At 32.0% G+C, this 15,965-nt stretch overlaps 1 pseudogene; it reads left to right on the forward strand.

Annotated features, from left to right (window-relative positions):
• Window positions 1-12,950: 12,950 nt before the first annotated feature.
• Window positions 12,951-14,684, forward strand: LOC118058230 (anthocyanidin-3-O-glucoside rhamnosyltransferase-like; annotated as a pseudogene).
• Window positions 14,685-15,965: the final 1,281 nt, after the last annotated feature.

Raw genomic sequence — 15,965 nt, forward strand, 5'->3', positions numbered from 1 at the left:
CCGGTATTTGCATGAACCAGAGCTAGCAGGGAGTCATAAGGTCAGATTAAGCAGATTTTTCGGTACAGGTGAGAAATGATAAGTGTAGATGAAGAAAGTTACAGACTACCTATGCCATTCACCTAACGACTACCCATGAGTTCATATCCTGTTTAATCTACTCTTGACTTAAGCTTTTGGATCAAATGGATCTTTATTAATGTTAAACCAAATGCCACAAAACATGGATGATATGATCATTGATACTGGAAGTGCGTTCACCTGACTCCTTGAGTCTTTTTGAGCACCAGCGCTAGGTAGATCTATGGCGAATTCGTGCTCCGAGGATGACACAAACCAAGCTCTAAAGGGCTTTTTGGCAGGCACGTTCAACTTTGCTGAGCCGGCTGATACAGCAATGGGCATTGACAGCATTTTTTTCCGATGAAGAAGAGGTGTTTTTCATGGCTATTTATCCAATTTCTGGCAACAAAATGAAAATCTCACAATAATAGTAATAGGGTTCAACAATTTTACAAGGTTAAGCTTCTGGATTAATCACATGGATTATTGATTCAGAAAATAATGATCCTTATTAGCAACCAACAAAATTCCATGTAAACCAAATTATTTAGAAAGTCCATAATGATCCTTCTAAATTAGCAACCAACAAAATTCCATGTAAACCGAAAAATCTTAAGCACCCTACATCCCAAAGATGATCGGGTGGCTTGAGATTTCTTCACTAGAAAATCAGAATCCAGTATTGAATTGAACCGTTCAGATCCTATGTTTGTAGACTAGTAAAACTGTACAAACTTTTCTATGAGCTAAAATTTACATTAGAATCTCAAGTAACGTCATCAAACTATTTCAATATTCATACTCCTACGCCATTAGTTTAGCTAAAACTACTCAACACAGAATTCAGCTATGACAATAACAAACCCAAAACGTATTTGAGAAATACCAAATACATATTTCAGACAAATTTAGGAAACTTATGATGCATATTTAAAATAGCAAAGGTAATGTTCATTCACTCTTTCTCAAGAAAAATCCGAAAGCAAAGCATGCTTGGTGCTAAAACATGCACATATTGATGCAATTATATGAGCAAATCAAGTAAATGGGATCTTACCACCAAGTATGTGTGCCAAAACTTTTCAGAGATTGATGGACATGAGATGCACAAAGCTTGTAATGTAGATAACATCGTGTAGATAGCTACAAGATATTACCACCATCGGGAGGCAACATCTTATCACAAAAATATATTTTTTGAAGAACACGGTGTGGCTGTGTAACACCCCCTATTTGAATTGGAGTAACTTTTTCAATTTTTAGTTATTACATATATCTATTTGAGTATATATAAAATATGTTTTTATTAGACTTTTATTAAATATTTGATCTTTTTTTTCACGAATGAAAGAAATTATTAACGAAAGAGATTAAAGTAGGGGCTCAATCTTTTTTGCAGACAATCAAATCTGATGCAATCTTCAACAAAGAGTATAATTTAAGGTATACAAAAAATAACAACCCCCATGGTGCTGTAGTATTGTCCACTGTGCAAACACTTTATATCTATAGTGTGGTCTATAGTGCAATAAGTCCACATACATTGTATATTCACAGTGCTTTTGGCTAGGCAGTCGGAACCAAGTTTTCTTCCAAAAGTTGCAGGTCTAGCTTTCAGAGTTGACTTTCACAAATAAACTCTGGTGACGGTTACCTGCTTTGTTTAACCTAACTGGCCAGAAGGTTTCTTTACCGATAGCCGACTAGAGACCTAAGGGTTGACGGTTAGTTAGTTCTCTTTTCTCCGTCTGATAATATAATTTATTTATCGATAGAGCAACCTACAATCCTGAGAAGGTTGTACTATTTAATTTAGTAGGAGGGGGAAGTGGATCTCATTTCAAAATTGATCGAACCAGGAAGTGATCTTTGCTAGAAAGGAGAGTGAAATCATGTTCTTTTCTTTTATTATTTAGTATTAATATTATTTCTAACAATTATATTAATTTATTAAAACTAATTATTTGTCGTCTCCATCAGTCAAATAAAATGGATCATTTATGTGGGATCGAAGAATTTCATGAATTTCATTATACCCCCAGTCAGACTCAATGGTATTGGTCTGGCTGGGTAACCAGATCCAACGCCAATGGGTCTAGCTCGGTCGCTAAATCCAATGCTATTAGGTCTTGAACGATAGCCAGACCCAAAGTTATTGGGTTTGGCTCTGCCGCCAAACCTAATACACTTAAAATATTCTCTATACTCTTCATAACTTTTTAACATTTGAAAAAATATTTATTGACCGCTACGGAGTGCGGCCAATATGTTAATAACTATAAAATTACAACAAACACTACTCTATATGTGTGTGTGTGTGTTTTGATTCTTTCTTTGTTGTTGTTGTTGTTATATATATATATTTATTTATTTTAGTCTTTACATTATGTGTTTATTGATATTTAGAGTTGATAATTTTTCTAAAAATACCTTTAATATGGTTAATGCGGTATTGAAAAAAATATCTTAGCAACAAGTTAGAACTTGATTTTTGCAAGATATTCTTCTTCTTTTTTTATTGAGAGTTCAGAGGCTAGAATTGAAAATAGAAAAACTTTGAGGTCTAAAGGGGAGCAACGAATAAGCCAGTAATGAAAATCTAGGCAAGGAGAGAGAGAGAAAAAAACAGAGAGGAAATGAAAGAAAAATAAGTTCTCAAAGTCATAACATCTCTCGTACTGCCACATGTGCCACTTTATAAGGAAAATGATGGCTCAATGATTACAATGACATCAAAGAAGACACAAATCAAATCACAAACAAAGTTTCACACGTTGCTTAAAGGTAAGCGATTTTTGTCAAGTCTGAGAGCATGTTTTACACGCACCGAGCACTTTTCTCTCTTTCTTTCAATTTTAGTACCTTGATGTTTAGAATCTCTTCAATTCAATCCCTTATTTTTTTTTTAATTTATGTCTAGGTTTTTTTTTTTATGCATCATTTAAAATTGGGTAGATTGAGAATTAAACTTTATAATTTTTTTTATTTAACCTTTTTATAAGGTTATCATGATATCAAACAAACATCCTAACATTGGGTTGATGAAATACTTTGTGATTATTTATTTTTTTAACATTTATTTAAATAAAAAATAACCCAAATTATTAAATTTTATTGAGTTAATGACTCAGTTAGCAGATTTGGTGGGTAACTCGAGTTATCCCGATTCACTAGTTTAGCTAGGTACCTTTTTTGTTTTTTTTTAATTGAACTTGATTTTGTGATCATCTATTTTTTTTTTATCATATACTTAAAAAAATAGTTTATAGAAAAAAACCATGTATTAACTTTATAAAGTTTATGAATTTGTTCGCAGGTTTAGCGGGTTTAAATTTTTTTAAAAACTATTTTGTTATTTATCTTTTAATATTAGATAGGTTGAGAATTGAGTTTTGATAATTTATTTTATTTTTATTTATTTGAGGTAATCATGATCTCAAGAAAATATCCTAGTACTAGGTTGGTGCTTGATTTTGCGATTGTCTTTTTTTATTATCATATTGATTTTTCTTTATTTGAGGTAATCATTAAAGATTTTGTAATCATTTATTTTTTAGAAAAAATAATTTAAATAAAAAATAATTTTGAAAAACAAGTTGTTAATCCCAATGGAGTTCATGACACAGTTCACAAGTAATTGTTGACTTAGGTTACCCCCTTCACAGGTTTAACAAGTTTACCCACCGAACCCGATATTCTTTTGTTCATGTTTTGTCATTTAGGTTTTTTTTCTTTTAATATTGAATTAATTGAGAAATAAACTTCATGATTTACTCTTTATATATATATATATATATATATATATATATATATATATCACAATTTCAAATACACGTTTATTTTAGAGTTGGTTCTCGATTTTATGAGCATATTGTTTTTTTATCATATAATTAAATAAAAATAGTTTACCAAACAAATAAATTTATTAAACCCAGTGCAGTCTATGACTCAGGTTGTGAGGTGACTAAGGCCGATTCAATCTAGTATCATATCAATATTGTTTTTTTTTTTTTTTTTAAGTTATCACCTTGAAGTTGTTTTGAAAGTGAAGTCATGTTTTCACTAGTCATCTAAGTTGTATTTGACCTATAAAATTGATCGATTCACATCGCATTGGCTCCCATCTAGATTAAATAGAAACTCGAGTTAGACAAAGAGCCGAGTTGTGAGGTTTTAAGATTAACATTTGGTCAGGTTTAATGATACTGCCAAATAATTCTTCATGCTCTTAACCTTTTTTATAGTTAAAAAAATCGATCTGATCAACGATGGAGCGCGAGCCACTGGAAGTATTCATTGTAACATGTATGATTTACATAGTGTTTCCTTTCTGTTTTTCAATTCTTTTTTTTTGGTTAATTAATTTTTTTATTTGGTCTTTTCACATTACATTAATTTGGGATTGAGCTTTGTTATTTGTTTCATTTGGTATTGGCCATTGACGGTGTTGAAAAAAAAAATGATTCTCAGTTGATGTTTGATTTGGTAAAAATTAAATGAAATTAAAATAATTAAAGCTATAAAGACCAAATTTGAATTATATAAAAATATTAAGCCCCTTTTTTTATTGCAAACATCAAGGACTAAATCGAACGGATAGGAAAAAAATTCAACCCTCTTTTTTTTAGGCCCCTCAATTTGTTTTTTAATTTGATCATTTTACAGTGAGTTTATTTGTAATTGGACTTGATAGTTTTTGTCAATTTCCTAGATATGAGGATCCCATGATGTTAGGAAAAATATGAAATGCAATATAATGCTTGGTTTTGTAAAATACAATTTAATTTTATTAATCTAAGATAATTAAGGCTTGAGACATCAAATTTGAAACTAAAAAATAAACTTATAGAGATTGAAAAGGACAGGTATGACAACTTGTTTAGCACATGCACAACAAGTGCTAGTGTGTGGGATGAGCCGGTGAGATTTAACGATGCGCTTTTTCCTCTAGTGGCAGAACACTACCATCCTTGGTTATGTTGGAAGCGCGCAACAAGCACTTGCCAATGCTAAGGTGCATGTTAATAGAAAAGTGATGATGTGGCTTCAACAACCTTTTCTTTATTTCTTCCATTTTCTCTCTCTTTTATCATTAAGATTTATATTCGTCTGTCAAAATTAAAAGGTGTCATGTCATTTTGTTTTTGTAATAAATTTGGTCCTTATTTTTTTTTTTATAGTTGTTTTCAGTTTTGGGTCTTTTTTTTTTTAAATTGATTTTTTTAAAATTTCATCAGTTTTTATTGGTTAGGAATTGGTCTTCATGATTTTTTTTTATGGGGAGATCTTATTCTCATAACCCGGGTCATGGTTTTGAAAGGTTAACCCGAGTTGACATCGATCTTGTTTTCACACTAATTTACATTTTTAATTTTATCATTCAATAGTGGGTTTGTTCGAAGTTGAGCTTCATATTTTTTTTCTTCTTCTTTTTTCTAGAGGGTTATCATAGTTTCATGATATAGGTTGTGGGTTTGGCGAGGTAGCCCAGGTTTACTTGGTATTTTTTTTTTTTGTTTTTTTTGAGTATTTTTTTAGTTTTGTCCTCTAATATTGGATTTGGTTTAGAATTGGGTTTTTGTATTGTTTTCTTATTTTTTTTCTTTTATTAGATTAACTCATTCTCATAATTCAAGTTACAGGGTTTGGTGGACTTACCAAGCTTTGTTGGTGTTTTTTTTTTGGTTAATTTTTTTAGTTGATTTTTTTTTCAATTTCATCATTCTACATTGAGTTTGCTGGGAATTAAGTATCATATTTTGTTTTATTTGTTCTTATAGGGTTACCATGACCTCATGACCTAAGACTCGAGTTTGATATGCTAACTTAAGTCAACTCGTCTCTTTTCTTTGAATTTCTTCCATCAATATTGGGTTCATTAGGAATTGAGCTTTGTGTTTTGCTCTTTTGACAAACATTTTTTTTTCCAAGTCATCGTGACTATTTTAAAAAAAATTCAATTCGTTTACTATTATTGTTTTTTTATCATATAATTAAATGAAATCAACATATTAGGCTAGTAGGGTCTATGTTCCAAGTCATGTATTTCTCTTACTTCTTTAAAACACTATTGGCACCTAAACATCCTTTTATTATGTTATGGAAAAAAAATTGATCTAGCCCGCTGCGTAGCGTAAACTGCCAATCTAGATTTAAAAATTAAACAACATAAGAACAGATAGTCCATTTCCTTTATACATGTCTTATTTACATATTATGTATACCAAAAATAAAGAACCATGTGTTCTTTGCTTAAGTGCAATAGATATTCATTTTATAAACTAGTAAAAATAGTTAAAATCGACCATCAACTAATAAAGATAGTTGAAATCTACCATCAACCAAAAAAGATGAGAATTCAAGTTATTTGATCAAAGATCAAGTTTTATTCAAAACATAAGTTTATGTTGGTTAGTTCAAACACGTGCTCAAATTTTCTTTTTCTAAAGAACAATAATCATGATGTTTGTCATAACCAAATTTTGGCCCATTGGCTTTTAATTTAATTTTTACAGGGTTTAAAATATAAAATTAAAAGAACAAAGACTTATTTCGATGAAAAGAGTGATTTGTCAACTTGTGTGAAAATTAAGGACTATAATGTGCTTTTGCCATTCTATCCTTATCTTTGAGATAATCCTTACTTTCGAAATAATCATTATTTTCAAGATAATCCTTACCTTCAAGATAATGAAAGTTGTCTGATTTCAAATTCGATTCTAATTTGAATTTCAAAAAAGAGAATGAGTTTGATTGAGACTTTACTTCTTACAAGTGATAGGACTCTTGCACTATAAATATTGATCACAGTTTTAAAAAGAGGAGGAAAAGAAAAAGAAAGGAAGGAGGGAGGATGATTAGAGAGAAACCCTAAAACCCAGGAGAAGACCATTATAGAAACCTAAAAAAAAAAAAGAGATTAAAAAAAAAAAAGGGCGCGGCCGAGTCCTAGACTAGCCGCCGCTGCCCCCTCCCCCCAGCTTTTTCTCCTCTTCTTCCCAGGTCACCAAGAAGACAGAGAAGCCCTCCGTGGCTTTTCTTTTCCTCTCTGTCTTGAAACCAAAACCATCATCTTCACCATTTGTCCTCGTTTCATAAACAAAGAAGAAAACCAGAATCTCTCCTCTGTTTGGGTTTTAGCTCCATCACAGTCTTCTTTCTCTTGTCCACCACGCGACACCAGCTCCCCTACAGTTCGGCCGGTGCTACAATACCCTCTCCTCTCCCCGGTGACAGCAGCAGAAACGCCCTCTCCATGCATCCATGCACCGTGAGCATGCATGGGTCGTCCAGCATGCGCTCCTCCAACAACAGCAGGTTTCCAAAGCATGAACAATATCTTTGTCTTCAACCGTGGAAGTCTTTCAGCTCAAACCCAGCACCTGGAGTTTTTATTCTCTTCTCCATTGAAGCAGTGACAGCAGGTGCTCCTTAGCCACCATTTCCTCCTTCTGCAGCAGCTCAGTCCAGCAATAGCAGCGACTACCGTTTTTCTTCACAGCATCATACGGGACCTAGTTGTAACATTCAATGACAGTCCATCGGCTCAGCTTCTCAGCAACAGCAGCGCAGCAGACTGAGAGAGAAGCAAATAAACCCAAAAAAAAAACGAACAAGACAGAAGGGGGACGAGCAGGAGGAGGACGAGCGGAAGAAGCAGAGGAGGGAGGAGAAACCGAGGGATCCAAAGCAAGCCACCGTCTTCGACTTCGCCTCCTGCACAGGTAAGTTCTTGCAAGCCACCGTCTTCGACTTCGCCTCCTGCATAGGTAAGTTCTTCATTTCCCTTTGCTTTGCAATTATAATTGCATGGGTACTGTACATAGGCCAATTTAATTCACTACTTACCGGTTTTTGCATGCACGTGTGGAACTTAATCCTAAAAAAGAAAAAATATAAAACATAAAAAAGATAGAAAAAATAAAAAAAATAAAAAATATGTATGCACGAATAAAAATAATGTAAATTTATTGGTTTATTCACTGACGCCAGAGTCAGGAATAAAAATACCGGTTTAAATTTATATTATTTTTTATTCATTGTATTTTATTTTATTTAGATAAAAAAAATAAAAAAATATTTGCATTCGTAAAAAAATAAAACTTATTATTATTTATTTATTCACTGACGCTAGAGTCAAGGAATAAAAAAAAAAATGATGATTTAAATTTATTTTTATAGCTACGTAATATTTACCAACACCAGAGTTGGAAATATTCGTAGTTAAATATTCACTGGCGCCAGAGTCAGGAATATTGTAAGCAAATTTTCATAACATAAAAAAATAAACATTTAGCAATTTAAGACGAAACTAGCAATGCAGCCTGCCTCAGGCAGGACGTTTAAGGGGTGATAATATATTCCCTTTTACGTAACCAGTCCCGAACCATAGAATCTCTGTTGACCAGTTAGGGTTCCTAGTGACCGTAATACTAGGTGGCGACTCCTTAAACAAGAATATCCACATTAAAGAACAGGATGCCAGAAATCCGTTCTTTCCAAAGATAACGAATTAATTAATTTTTTAAGGCCGCCAAGATGTCGGGTGCGACAATGTTAGAAAATTAGTTCAATGGTTTTCTACTTGACATCAAGGACACATATTCTCGTTGTCAGTACTTGATATAGATTAATAGCTTTGGAACAAACAACTCTACCCCTCTTGCCATACAATAAAAAAATGATGTGCAACTATAAAAAAAAAAAAAAAAAGCATGAGGCTTAAAGTTTGAGGATCAAATACACTCTGATATTGTACATTAAATTATAATTTATTTTTTAGTATGTGTGTTACTTAATTATTCTTTTGAAGCAACATTCCATCTAGTATATATTAACTTAATTATCAAAGGGTCCCTTAACTCACTATAAAAACTTGTTTTGCAAGTCATTTAACCAATTTCACCTTTGATAGCTACCACATAGCATCCATTTAACCCTGAAATGAGCCACGTCATCTTTGAAATTTTCTCAACTTTACAAGATATAATGTAATTAATTCTAAAGTTTTTTTTAAAAAAAAAAATTATATTTGAACAAGACCTTGAAAACCAAAACTATCTCCAACCAACTGCAAGTAAGATAATACATCTATTAAATACAAGCATGCACTTAAAGTTTTTTATTCCCTAAAGGACGATTACCATATGACATTACATATAAATAAGGATAACAATGTTTGTTACAAACCAAAGTCTTTAAAGAGTAGGAACACTATAACTATAGAGAAATACCGAAAAATATTTAATTTTTATTTATCAAAGTTTTATTGTCAGAAGGCTATTACAACCTTTTATATATATATATATATATAGAGCCCTAATAATACTAAACTAAAAAACAAAATAGAATCCTAGAATTATTACAATATTTTTCATAAAACCAGTTGCCTAATTAAATAAATCTAAAAATTCTTAGAAAATCTAATAATTAAGGAAGAAATATAATAAAGATAATTTTGCAAAAAATTACATAATACGTGTTCCAGTTCAGCTTGACACTAAAATATTGGCTTAATGTTTTCCTGTCAACATCGAGTACGCATATCCCCTTATAAGTTCCTGATGCAAATTGTTGGCATTGAAATAGACAATTATACTCTTGTACTATGCAACAAGACAAGACATACATCTATGTAAACTTTCATAACCTATTTTTAACCTATAAATTTTCTCGTATATTTTAGACAATATATCTTCAATGAAATTCAATTAATTTTTTTGATCTATATTTTTTCTCACACTTGAAATTTTGTCATCGAGCTTTTTTATTTTCCAATCGGGCATATAAACATGAGAAACACACTGTAATGTGATCCACTAATGGTTTGTCGCTTCAAGATTTTTCTAGATTTTTGTTCTTCACCACAAGATTTGGACTCATGTTGAGAACATGAACTGTCTAATTCACAATTTTTGGCCAAAATGTTTTGGGAACTTCTTTCCTGAGCGTAGACTTTAAACCATATTCATGATAGTTTAGTTCTTCCTTTTTGTAATATCATTTTATTATAGGGTGTATATGGCAGTTTGTTGTATTCAAATACTATTTTTACTTTACAAATTAGTGAATTTGAATGATGTGAACTCACTCTGATGATCAGTATAAAGATCTTTTATACTCAAACTTGTCTGTTTTTCCAACATAATTCTTAAATTTCTTGAAGGTAATAAATGTGTTTTTACTTCTTAACCAAGAAATAAACCCGAACTTTATGACTATAGTTATTAATAAAACTAATCATGTACCTATTATTTCTCTTAGACATAGAGGTGATTGGTCCATATATATCGTCATGCATAAGTTCAAGAATATGAGAAGCTCTCTATTTGCCTTTCTTAGGAAATGGATCACTATATTTCTTCTTTATCAGGAAATCTTCATATTTATTCGATGAGGTTTTAAGACAAGGCAAACCCCTCACCATTTTGTTTTGTTAAAGAATTTTTAGACTACTACATATTGTGGTGCCAAAGTCTAGATGGATCTTCCATGAAAGAATTAAAACAAGCTTCCTTCTTCAGTTATGTTTGATCAAATAACTTGAGCATTTAATTCAAGGACATTGTAATGTTTATAATTAGCCCCCCTATGTTAGAATGATAAATTTTTCATGTTTTTTTGTTGTATGAAAAAATACAATTCCCTTCTCAGCAAGCTAGGTAATGCTTATTAAGCTATTCTTTAATCCTAGAACATAGAATACTCCAATAATATTTAGTATAAAACCATTAACTAGCATTCGTACATTACTTTTACCCATCACATTCATGCTTGAATTATTTCCTACTTTTACCTTTTACCTGAAATTTGCTTCAAAATCTTAGAAAACCCACCTCTTGCTACACATATAATTACTACATCTATAATGAGAAATCATAATTTTTCTTTGTTAACTTCTTTATCCTTCACATACTCTATAAACAACACTTCTTTACTACCTTCCATATAGTTTTCTTTGCTTTTGTGTCATTCTTTAGACATTTATAGTAAACGTATTCAAGCTTATAACAATTATAACATTCAACAATCGATTTATCAAAGCTACACCTACCTCCTCCTCTTTCTCATCCTTAAATTTTGTCATGGCCTCATATTTTTTCTCCTAAGGACTCTCCAAAAATAACCTTTAATTTTTGCTCTTCTACAATATGAGCTTTCATATATTGCTCATATACTAAAAGCTTACATTGTAACTCATTAATTGTAAAAGCATCCAAATCATTTGATTTCCCAATAAAACACACAACATAATTATACTTGGATGTTATGGATATCAAAATCTTCTTGATAACTACTACATCATTTGTTTTTCCCTTATAGACGCTCAAGTTATTGACCACAACAAGAGTATGAGTACAATACTCATTCATATAATCTCTTATTTTTATATTCAACATCTCAAACTCTTTTTTGGAGAACTTGTCATTGTGTTTGTTGCACTTATGTTGTTTCCTAATACTTTCTCTTAAACGAATCCCAAATACTTTTGGTTGTATCCTTGTTCAAAATGGTTTCAAGGATCAATTGATTTATTACTTTGAAGAGAAAATTCTTCACCTTTATATCCTTCAACCTTGCATCATCAATCTCCTTTTTATATGCTTTATTAAGTAAAGTATAATGCATGTTTTACATGCCTATTAACATGATAAATGACTAAAAAACAAACAAACCCTAAAGAATATTAATTATTCAAACCATTAAGCAACTAATAGAAGAAAATCCTAAAAACAGTTGATGAACACTAACAACTAATAGTTTCAATAAGGAATTGCTCAACTCAACTTATGTGAAAGAGGTACGTCTACTCTAGGTTTTTTTTAATGTAATATGAAATATAACAATTACCTTATATGTTTTATCTAAGGTAAGCTGCATTGATGCTTATTTAAGGAGTAGATTTGAAAGTTGTCATAGTTGTTATGGTGGTGATGAGACAAAGAGGTTATTGTATCACCAATGATGATAGTTGTATGCAATAGTCGTTGTCGTTGTGGTTTAGACTATTTACAAGAGGAGATGAGTTTTGGCATTTTTGTTAGTTTTTTCTTTGTTTTTGGCTGGACAAATTTCTTCTTTTGCTTTTTTCTCTCTTGTGAATTTTTTTTTTTTGTCTTTTTGTTTTTCTCACATGACTTTTTGTGTAATTTTTCTCTTAAGCTATTTCACTCTTCTTCATCTTTTAAACTCATGACTCTTTTGAAGAATTTAAACTCCCTTGTTTATTTTTGTCCCTCTTTTTCCTTATCACTATTTCACTCCCTAATATTTTTCTTTTTCCTTTCAATTTTTTCTTATTTTTCTTTTTTTGTTTTTAATGCGGATCAAAAGTATGGCACCTAATATTAGATTAGAGTTGTTATTAATTTTATTGCATACCACATCACGTGGTTGACACTGTACATGGACAGGGGGCTCCACTACCTTTTCCATAGACAATAACAATCAACACAAGCAGGAAGTTGAACCCTTTTTGGGCTGTCTCGGAGCACTAACTAAACGGGGGTTGGAGCTAGCGTCTCGCGTTTAATGGTGGCTGAGAGACAGGGGGACTCGATTGACTAATGGTGGTTGGGTTCCTTTACCTTTGAAGGGGTGTTTGTGTTTGGGAGCACATTCATCTGCGCTTTATAAAAATTTTATTATTTTATTTTAAATATATTTTATAGCATTTTTATATAATTTTAATATACTAATATTAAAAATAAAATAAAATTTATTATTTTAATACATTTAAAAAAAACAATTTAAAAAAAAAAAAAAAAAACAATTTCCACTAGCTGAATGTCGTAAACAAAGCCAACCGCCAAAGTATGCAGAAGACCGACCCGTGGCTACTGTTAAAAGAAACTAAAATTTTATTTTATAGGTAACTTGATTGAAGATGCCAGCGGATTAAGTGTGTATATAAGGACTGTATTAGACATCAAAAACCAAAAAAGAAACAAGGAGAGAGAGAGAGAGAGAGGGAGAGAGAGAGAGGAACAACACCTAGAAAACCATGTCTAGTGAATCATCATCTGAGCTTCATGTTGTGATGTTTCCATGGTTTGCATTTGGTCACATAAGCCCATTTGTGCAACTCTCTAACAAGCTTTCCCTCCATGGAGTTCGAATCTCTTTCCTGTCAGCTCCTGGCAACATTGCACGCATCAAGTCCTCTCTTCTTTCCACTCCCACCACCCAAATCATCTCTCTTCCAATCCCTGCCGTTGAGGGCCTCCCTCCGGGGCTTAACAGCACCGCAGAGACAACACCGGCTATGGCTGGTCTCCTCAAGAAAGCTCTAGACCTCATGCTGCCTCAAATCAAGACCATATTGGCAGAACTCAAACCCCATTTTGTGTTCTTCGATCACAGTCAGCACTGGCTTCCGAAGCTAGCTTCCCAGATTGGCATTAAAACAATAAGCTACACTGTTTTCTCTGCCACTTCAACTTCATACCTTACTGTCCCTGCCAGAATAAGTGAAGAAGGAGAAAGTCCCTCGATTGGGGATCTCATGAAACCTCCAAATGGATATCCTTCAACATCCATTACTTCTGTAAAAGCCTTTCAGGCTCGAGACTTCTCGATTGTATATAAGAGCTTTGATGGTGGCCCTACTATATACGATAGAGCTGTCGGTAGTCGTCTTGGTTGCACTGCAATGCTCTTGAAGTCATGTCAGGAAATGGAAGGACAGTACGTGGAATTTATAAGAACACAGTTTAAAAAACCTGTACTTTTAACTGGTCCTCTAGTCCCCGATCCACCTTCTGGAGTGCTCGATGAGAAATGGGCTAATTGGTTGGGTCAATTTCCTGCCAAATCTGTGATTTTTTGCTCGTTTGGCAGCGAAACATTCTTGAACCATGACCAAATAAAAGAGCTTGTTCTTGGTTTGGAACTCACTGGTTTGCCATTTTTCCTTGTTTTGAACTTTCCTGCAGAGCTCGATAGCCAAACCGAGTTAAACCAGGCTTTACCATCGGGGTTCTTAGAGAGGGTCAAGGGGAGAGGAGTTCTGCACACAGGGTGGGTTCAGCAACAGCTTATACTCGCACATAGTAGTGTAGGGTGTTTTGTCTGTCACTCAGGTTTAGCTCGCTGATTGAAGCATTGGTGAATGACTGTCAGCTGGCCATGCTACCACTGAAGGGTGACCAGTTCTTGAACACCAAGCTCATAGCTGGAGACCTGAAGGCTGGGGTGGAGATAAATAGGAGAGATGAGGATGGGTGTTTTGGAAAGGATGATATCTGTGAAGCTGTCAAAGCTGTCATGCTGGATGTAGACGAGGAGCCTGGCAAGTCTATGAGGGAAAATCACAAAAAATGGAGGGAATTTCTGTTGAACGCGCAGATTCAGAACAAGTACATTGCAGAGTTGATTGAGGAACTGAAAGCCATGGTTTAGAATCATGTTTGTTGATCATGCTACATATTCAAGCATCTATTGAGTCCGCTTGCAGTCTGTCTCCTTCAAGTTGTAGCCACAGCGTCCTGCCCTCCTTTTTCTCAAGGAAAAAAATAATTTCTTGTTGCAGCACCTGCTTTTAGATGGATTTCTCTTTTTCGAGATCTATTAATGATGATGAACTTCTTTTTCGAGTCCTCTGTATGATTTGCACTGTTCCTTTTGGCATTTTTGGACTTTCAGTATTTTTTTCCCTTTCTGAAAATAGACTGAAAATTTTTTTTGAAGCTTAAAATGTTATTAGTTAAGATTTAATTTTTTTAATATTTTTATATCATTTTAATATACTAACATCCTAACATTAAAAATAAAAATAAATATTTTAATATATTTTAAAACAAAAAAATATATATTAAAACAACCTCTATAATTATCACCAACACTCATTAAAAAAAAATCATTACATCACCTCTTTTTCAACATTACATCATCTCTATCGTATCATTACCTCTTCAAAAACAATACCAGTGCTTTAATACTGCTGTTATGCATCACTGACCACCATTGTTTTAACCATCACGGTCATTATTATCACCTTCTCTTTAAATCTATCAAGAGAAAATAATTCAGTTTCGGGAAAATGTTCTCTAAAATATAGCACCCTATTTGCACACACAAATTAAAGAGATGGAAATTCTAAAGCATCTAAAGTTAAATAATAATAATAATAATAATAAATAAGGCTAGGTATTGCGGCACATGCACTGTGAATGATACTGTGTATTTTTCAATAATTTATTTTGATATTTAAATTTTTATTTTATGTGATTTTTTATTAGAGTGCCGTTTAAATAAAATACTTAACATGATGTTTAAATTATTATTCAATTCTTTCATGGTTCTTAAATAACATTACATGTTTTTACAGGAATGTTCATAATTTTGTTTTCAATGAAAATGAATTTTTTTGTGTTATTTTTAATAGATTTTTTACATTATTTTATCACATTAATTGTGTTTTTTTTTTTTTACTTTCAATCATATATAAAATATTAAGATATTATTTTAATATTTTTTATTAAAACATGCTTTACAGATCATGATAGTTTATTAAATGTGTTTCTAATGAAAAATCATGTCATTGTTTTATATATATAATATTAGGCTTTTTATGATGATATCATCGATTTCTTTATGAATAATTATGTGTTAGCATGATATGCATAATTCTTAAAATGATTTTCTTATTAATATTATATGAGACTAATATATCTATTTTATTATTATTATTATTTAAAAAAATTTGTTGTTCAGAACTTTTTTTATGTGGATACTTAAAAATGATATATTCTCAAAATTTTAAGTTTTCATCCTCGTAATAAGTCTTTACTTAAAACAAAATGCTTCTCATAAAAAAAAATGTTTTTATAAATGAAATGCATGAATGGAAAAATTAGGGTTTTGATAAAAGAAAATATACATTTTTTTCTTTTTAGTTAAAA

Source organism: Populus alba, chromosome 6, assembly GCF_005239225.2.
Source record: "Populus alba chromosome 6, ASM523922v2, whole genome shotgun sequence".
NCBI lineage: Eukaryota > Viridiplantae > Streptophyta > Magnoliopsida > Malpighiales > Salicaceae > Populus > Populus alba.